Source organism: Ruditapes philippinarum, unplaced genomic scaffold, assembly GCF_026571515.1.
Source record: "Ruditapes philippinarum isolate M1 unplaced genomic scaffold, ASM2657151v2 ctg22664_1_1_1_1, whole genome shotgun sequence".
Classification (NCBI taxonomy): domain Eukaryota; kingdom Metazoa; phylum Mollusca; class Bivalvia; order Venerida; family Veneridae; genus Ruditapes; species Ruditapes philippinarum.
In genome coordinates, this window is record NW_026854850.1 from 1,838 (window position 1) to 9,759 (window position 7,922).

The window sequence follows — 7,922 nt, forward strand, 5'->3', positions numbered from 1 at the left end:
ATTCACTTTTTGAGGTTTTGAATAAAATGGAAAACAGAAATGATGTAACTAGTTTTTGTTATATAGAAGGTAGTGGAAATGCAAGATACCTTTTTGCAAATTGAAAGCTTAAGTTGTTAATCAATGATCATTAATTATTAGGTAGTAATTAATTGGATTTCTCATGTACTTCTACTTTCCAAGGTCTGGCTATTTTCAACTGCTGTTACCAATTCACAGAATGTGAAGGCTGTAAATTTAATTTAACAAAAATATCCTGTTTTATTTTCAAGGTACAAGTTACCGTCTCAGCAAGATGTTGTGAAGTCTTTAAACACGAAGAAAGACCAGATGCGTTCAACCCTTAAGCTTGACCTTGGATCTGTATCAGATGTAGCCATAACACACGACGGCTGGACAAGCTGTGCCACAGAGAGCTATTCAGCTGTAACAGCACACTTTATTGATGATAAGTGGAATCTAAAATCAGCCGTGCTGCAGACTAAGAAGGTGGAAGGTTCACACACTTCAGAGAAAATAGCTGAAGGTTTAAAAGGTAGTACTTCTTCTAATTCTTTATAAATCACCTTCATTTTGTATTGACTGAATATTGCAGCTGCCATGAAGCCTATGATATTATTTTTCATTTACTCTCCTGTTACAAGTTAAAAGTGCAATAAAAACATTTAATTTCCCTGTTTTTCCCAAGAAAACGGATAAATATTTTTGTCCAAAATTGAAAGAAGGGCAAGTCCATTTTAAATATTTAGTTGTTGAGTATAATAATGCTTAAAAGTTTGTAGTCTGATAATTTAATTTCCTTTAAGTTTGAATATAACTATACAATTAAGGTTATTCAATTATAAAAAAAAATGAATGAAAAACAAAAACGTCTTGAATTTTGAATTAGAAATTTTCTGAATGTATTAACTGAGGGAGGTTATTTGATTATTTTTTTGTAGAAGTACAGACGGAGTGGAAACTACCAACATCACTTACATTAGTAACTGATAATGCTGCTAACGAACGAAAGGCTGCTGAACTCCTTGGATGGACACGATTCGGGTGCTACGGTCACCGTATTAACTTAGTGGTCAAACATGCTCTTGAGGTAACTGAGTTGAACAAGATTTTGGGTAAATCAAGACGACTTGTAACATTTTTTCATCAATCAACAAGCGCCACTGATGCTTTAATTGAAAAACAAAAGTTAGTGTTTTCAAACACACCAGGTTTGATTGGACATAAACTGATAACTGACGTTCCTACACGTTGGAATAGTACACTGGCAATGCTTGCAGATTGGCAGAACAACTTCCTGCTATAATGAGTATTATCTTTGATACAAATTGTCTAAACAAAACTGCAATAAGCACTGTAAAAACCTACTGTCTAACATCTGAAGAACATTCTGTGGTGCAGGAACTCATTTCTGTTTTTAAAACCCTTTGAAACCGCAACAACAATTTTGTGTGCAGAATCTAGTCCTACTATGCATAAAGTGCTTCCTTGTATGGTAAAAATCAAAAAGAAGTTAGAAGATGTTGAGAGTAATCCCTTAACATCTCCTGTTGTTAAGAAAGTTATTTAAAAAATGAAAGAGGAACTGTTAAAAAGGACTCAGGTGGAGGATGTACCCCTCCTGGCAGCTCTATTAAATCCAGATACGAAGAATCTCAATTTCTTGACAGCGGAGGAACAAGTGTCTGCCCGTCAGCTGCTAATGGACACTGCGTTAAATTTAAAGGTTGATAATGCTGCCCTTCCAAATGTTAAAGTAAAACAAGAAGAGGCTGTTAGTGCCAATTTACCTGACTTACCAGTGTTACCTGACTTAGACCTAGAGTCTGACCAGAATGTTAAATTTGAATGTGAAAAGGAGGGTCCTAGTGAAAAGAAAATGAAATTAACTGATATGGATGAGTGGTTCGACGATGTATGCTTCATAGGAGAGTCGCAACAACCCCTTCAGAACTTAATAGAGTTGGAGGTTCATAGATATTTTTCACACAATCAACCACAGAGTTCAAAGCAGCAGACGCTTCTGCAGTGGTGGCAAGCTAATCATTATTTCTATCCACAACTTGCAACTTTAGCCAAAAAGTACTTGGCAGTTCCAGCATCATCAGTACCAAGTGAGAGGGTGTTCAGCTTAGCTGGTATTGTTGTTGACAAAAAACGATCTAGATTAAAGCCAGATTTGGTTGATACGTTAATTTTTATGAAGATGAACATGGAAACATACTGGTGACCATAGTGTTAAAATCAGTTAATAGCTGTCATTAACTTGACAACAAAACATTAAAGTTTAAGTTTTAACTAGTTTAAAGTTTCAGTAATGTGTTAATGTTAAATACTTATGAACTTCCAACTTTAAGCAAGTTTTGAACAGTGTAATGCATTACCTTTGTTAGATGTAATATGCTCAAATTTAATGTAGAAATATAAACAATTGCTGCACAGTCTCTTTGTTAACATAAACAAGTTTTGAGAATACTTAAGAAGTTAAGAATAAGGTAGAAACTGTAGATATAATTTATTTGTCATATACATCTTGTATATAATCATAATACATGTTAAAACATAAAATTAATCATAAAAACATGTGTAAAAAATGAGGGTGGTAGGGTATCATTTTTGAGAAGAAACAATCATTTTGATGAAAATTATTGCTTGGTAACTAGTGGTTACAAATTATAAATGTTGATATTATTTGTGTTTCTTAGCAAAATACTTCAGTAAATGAGTGTATTTTTGCACTATATATAAAATATTAATACAGTAATATATAATAGAAAATTTAATATTATAAATAAAACTCTTCTTTATTAAACCATGTTGTTTTGTTATTGTAAATGGTTTCGATTATATAATCGATGATTGATCGAAAAGGGCTGACCGATTATTACCGATGATCGATTATGATTTTTGTCCGATTATGAAACCCTAATATCGACTCTTCAACTCCACAAAGCCAAACCTAAAAAGGGGGAAAAGAACAATAATGAAGGCAAACAATGATAAATAAAGGGACTGTCACAGGAACACAACACTACACATGCCTACTACCAGTATTTGATGCAATTACTTTTCAACCTAAAAAGATAAGCATATACCTTGCTTAAAGGCTTTTGTGTTTCCAGACATGCTTATTTACAATAAACTTTGCTGCCCAAAATTTGTAAAAAATAGAAACTTAAGATTTTACATTTATTGTTTCGAGCAACCATCAACTATATCTTTAACAGACCGTTGGATGTTTTTTATGCACACCAAATTTTCTTTCTTCAACTTTAAATTTTTTTAGAAAAACAAATGCACATAAAAAATTCAGTAACAATTTCTTGCCAAATATTAAGGCAAATGCATAATTTCTTTTTTTTTAATAAGAAAAAGTATTCATCAACAACAAAAGCACACACATGCACAAGCACTACAAATGTTGATAGCAGCTCCAACCAAACCCATGATTTCCACAAAGAAAACAAATTACTTACATGAACACTTCGCTATATCTGTGCCTCCCAACGCCTTAGTTGTGCCAATACCAATACTTGAACTCCATAAACACATCTACACTTAACTTTTAAACTTCACAAGCACATAATGCCTAAAAAAGGATAAAACAATCTATTAAATCTTAACCACTCAAACGTCCTTTATATAAAATAACATGTGTCTATTTTCAACCCAACTTTTGTAACATTTTCCTTTAATCAAGGAAAAAGCATTTCCCCACAATAGTATGCATGGCAAATCAAATTGAAATAATTTCTTCTTCCACAAATATGAAGGTAAATACCATTTTCACATGTTTAAATCTGATTTCAGGTTCCCCCCTTTTCTAATTTATTGCCCTATCTTTTCCCCTACAAAAAGTCACAGGCACTCCATGCGCCGATGTCACTGACTATACTGCTACCGACTGAAGATAATTATTTATTTTTCCCAAAAAAATCTGCTCCCTCTAGCATTAGTTCTTAAATAAATTCTTAACCAAAATGTCAAATGTTTAACAAATAGTTTTGTTCTTTTCATTAAATAGGAACAAAAAAATATACCCAAAAACTAATAAGGAAATGCAACTCTAGCATAAAAGGGAAGTAATTTGGGCTTCTCATTAGGAATTTGTCATGACAGTTCATAGTGTGCACAATTCTGTTGCAGTGGTTTTCCCCTATACAACTGATACTGGTAAAAAGGCAACGCTCCCAATAGAAAATAGACAAGTAATTCCCAATCCATGACCGATAAATCCCCAGTACAACACTGAAAAATTCCCTCAAAAGAATCATCAAATTTGAAGGTGGACATAAACAGAAATACCATTGTTAAGCGATACTGTATGCAATAAAAACCAAGTATATATAACCACATGAGTGATATTTCCTGAAACATTAATTTTTCCTATTGAACTAAATCAAATAAAATATTATTATGGTTTAAAATATTAACTTTCTGAGTTTTATCAAGGATAACCCACCAATTGCAGCCAAAAATAACCAAAAAAAAATGCCGGAAACTGCAAGCAAAATCTCAACAATGAGGTTGCCATTTTTTTCTTAGCTATATCCTGTACTGAACGGTACTATTTCTGCAAATCAGTTGCTAACAAAATATTGCCATTTTCTTGGTTATTTTTATGAAAGTAATATATTTTGCATTGAAAATGACTTGTATGGAGTTGAAGTGTGTCACAGATACACTATTACACCTATAGTATGCCGCATTAAATTTCATACAATAATGGAAGTATAAAAACCATTCACCACCATACATAATGAGATGTTACACCACAAAGTTTTTTTTGCATGATGATAAAGTTTTTCAGGGGAAAAAAGATATATTATAGAATTATTAACCTCATAATTTTCCCCAAATCGACATTTTTCACATATCTTTCCCCTCCCTACCAGCACCCAGCATCTTCCCCTTTCCGTAAAAAAAACCCCCTGAATTGTAAAAGAAATAAATTTGTACTGTGCATCAAAACAAGTTTGTTGACATTGATTTCCCATGTGCATAATTAGATCAAATGTGTATTAACTGTGAAGAAAGCAATGCATTCCTTGCATATATTTATAGCATACAGGGGTACATTTGTCGTAAATTCAGAATTATTTCCTTATAGAATGCCAATTTCCTTAGCCCACTTCATCTGCTCTTTGCAGGACGTACCTGTTCAAACTGCATTGGCCGCCAAGGAACAAACAGTGTAAACAACAATTACATTTATTTCCATAAAGATTCAATTTAAAGATAACTATTCAACATCTATTGTCTCAACTTGAACATCTCTTCTTAACAAAGATAATTTCAAGGAACAGTGCAAAAAACAAGTACCATTATTGTCATAAAAATTCTAGTTAAAGACCAATATTCAACATTTATTGTCGCAACATCTCTTCCTAACAAAGATTATTTCAAACAACACGTACGTGTTCACTGCCAACTTTTTCAATTTCTGTTGGCCATGCGATTATACCTTTGAATACTTCTATAGTAATACACTCCTAAATTTTTTTCATAACAATGTTAACAATCCATACCGAAATAGGTTTCTAATAGAAGGCCGAGTTGATCCTTTGCGGCAAAAAAAACCACAAAGGCCATGAAAATCACAGGCGAATAAACCTTGAATATTTATAATGACCATGTCAACATTCAGGCACCTTACCATGTCCGCCACACATGCCAGTACTTAGAGTAGAGAAAATTACTAAATCGACAAAAAACCACCGTTCCAACAAAAATTAGGCCTGAGAGAAAGTGCTACCATGGATTTATATGAATTTTGGTGGTTTCGTCAAACTACTGTTTCGGCGGACTAACATTATGAAAAGGTGCGAAAGAGGTTTCGTCAATCTTATTTTATAATTAAAGGCATAGTAGGCATGGTTCATGTATATAAAGTGGTTTTATCATCAATATGTTTGTTGTAATCAAATTATGACACAAAATTTCATTAATGAATAGAATACATTGAAGAAGTATGTCTATTTATTATACCTATTTTGATAATGATTTGTTCGTTATTGGATTAATTCAGTAAGTTTTGAGAAAAAAAATATTTAAAAAAAAAAAACATTAAAGCTTCATTTGACGCCTGGTTGATGTAATGACTACTTCCCAACTACTGAGATTATGCACCCACAATCCAATAACTTCAACGACAGGATTTATGAGGACAGTTTTTAGGTTTTATATTGAGTGATGAATAAAGAATGAAAAAAGATTGTTGTTGTTTATTATGTAAAAAAAAACATAGTAGATTCTCTTTAATACTATGCCTGTATCAATTGTTTATATAGACTCTATATAAACAATTGATACAGGCATAGCTTAAGGTCTTCAGCGTACCAGTTTATATACTATGACATGCCGCATCAGATGAAAAACAAAAATGTTAAAGAGCGGCTTATAAAGTTTTGGAAGCCAGAACTAATACAGGCATAGTATTAAAGAGAATCTACTATGTTTTTTTTTACACTCTATATAAACAATTGATACAGGCATTTTTTTACATAATAAACAACAACAATCTTTTTATCAAGTGACAGTAACCAATTATTTTCCTTTCTGTTTATGTCATATAACAAAGAGTCCAAGTTCAAAAGAAATATCTTTATATTTTCCCTGGTATTGTGATTTCCTATGCCATAAGCCTGATAGGCATTTTCACCAGCCACATGACCGTCAAACATTCCAGAAGAAAAGAAAAAATTACAAAATCGACTAAAAACCAACGTTCAAACAACCATATGACCGATAGAAGGCGATACCACGGATTTATATAATTTGCCCGTGGCGCTACGTAGGCTAAATGCACAAACTATTTACTACTTTTAATCACTTTATGAAAAATATACAACCTTCACAGCAGACAACAATATAAAACATAAGCAAATAGAACAAAGACAGATATATACAAACAATAACAAACCAACCATTTCTTCCCGCCAAAAAGTCCTTTGTTCTGCAAGCCAGCTTGTAATTAGGTCACCTAGACATTCTAAATCATAGCTAACACGAACTGACAATGGGAAATCAAGCAGATCATTAAATAAACACTAATCTACAATATAAATAAAGCATAAAAAATCAATACTTACAGTTTAAACTTGCTAGTACATTTAAATTATCGCTCTGAAATAAACCCTCTCTCTTCCTTAATGGCTGCCTGTTTGTTGATGTTTTTTCATTGGCTTACATTGTCACGTGATCAAATCAACATAGGTGTGGACTAAGTTATTTCCATTGCAGTTCTGACTTTAATTGTTTTAATCACAATTTAATCCCCGAAAAAATATGTTGAAACAATTCCAGAATTAACACAAATCTTAAAATTACCGAAAACATTAAATGTTATATAAATTGTAAATAAAGGTTTTACATTTCACCCCTAAATAAAACATAATGGACTCAACCAAAAACAAGCGTCTCTCTCTTTATTTAATGATGTATTTACATGACCATGATCAACACATAAATCCCAGACCAATTGTAAGACGAAACTATTGTAAAAATCAAAGTACTGAAAGTACTGGGGTATTCATTGTGTTTACAGATCTGACGGAACTGATAGTAAATGAAAACTATTTTAAGCTAATTGCGAGCTGGATCAACCTCAGTCAACCCTGGAAGTCTGTCGTTCAGCAATGTTTTCTAAACCTGATTGGCTTGTAGGTTCAAATTACAATAACAAATCATTCAATAAATAACTTTATTAACAAAAAACAAGAGAACTAAACTTTATAGAACTGAAACAAATAAATATATATACAACACTTTAAAAAAATGTTATCGATAAAATTATTAATGAAATGGTTTTAGAAAATGTCATCAGGCCTTTGGTTTTCATCAGGCCTTGTATTTTATCAACTGATTCTTTTTATTATTTGACTTATTTAACAAAAGTATCTGCAGTTTTTGACATTTCAAAG

The 7,922-nt window shown here is 32.2% G+C and overlaps 1 long non-coding RNA gene across 1 annotated transcript; it reads right to left on the reverse strand.

The window, feature by feature from the left end:
* Positions 1 to 2,927: 2,927 nt before the first annotated feature.
* Positions 2,928 to 7,499, reverse strand: LOC132741301 (uncharacterized). Its single transcript, XR_009627267.1, has 3 exons — positions 7,092 to 7,499; positions 3,477 to 3,589; positions 2,928 to 2,959 (listed from the first exon to the last, which is right to left on the reverse strand). It is a non-coding gene; the product is annotated as an uncharacterized LOC132741301 (long non-coding RNA).
* Between the last annotated feature and the right edge of the window lie 423 nt (positions 7,500 to 7,922).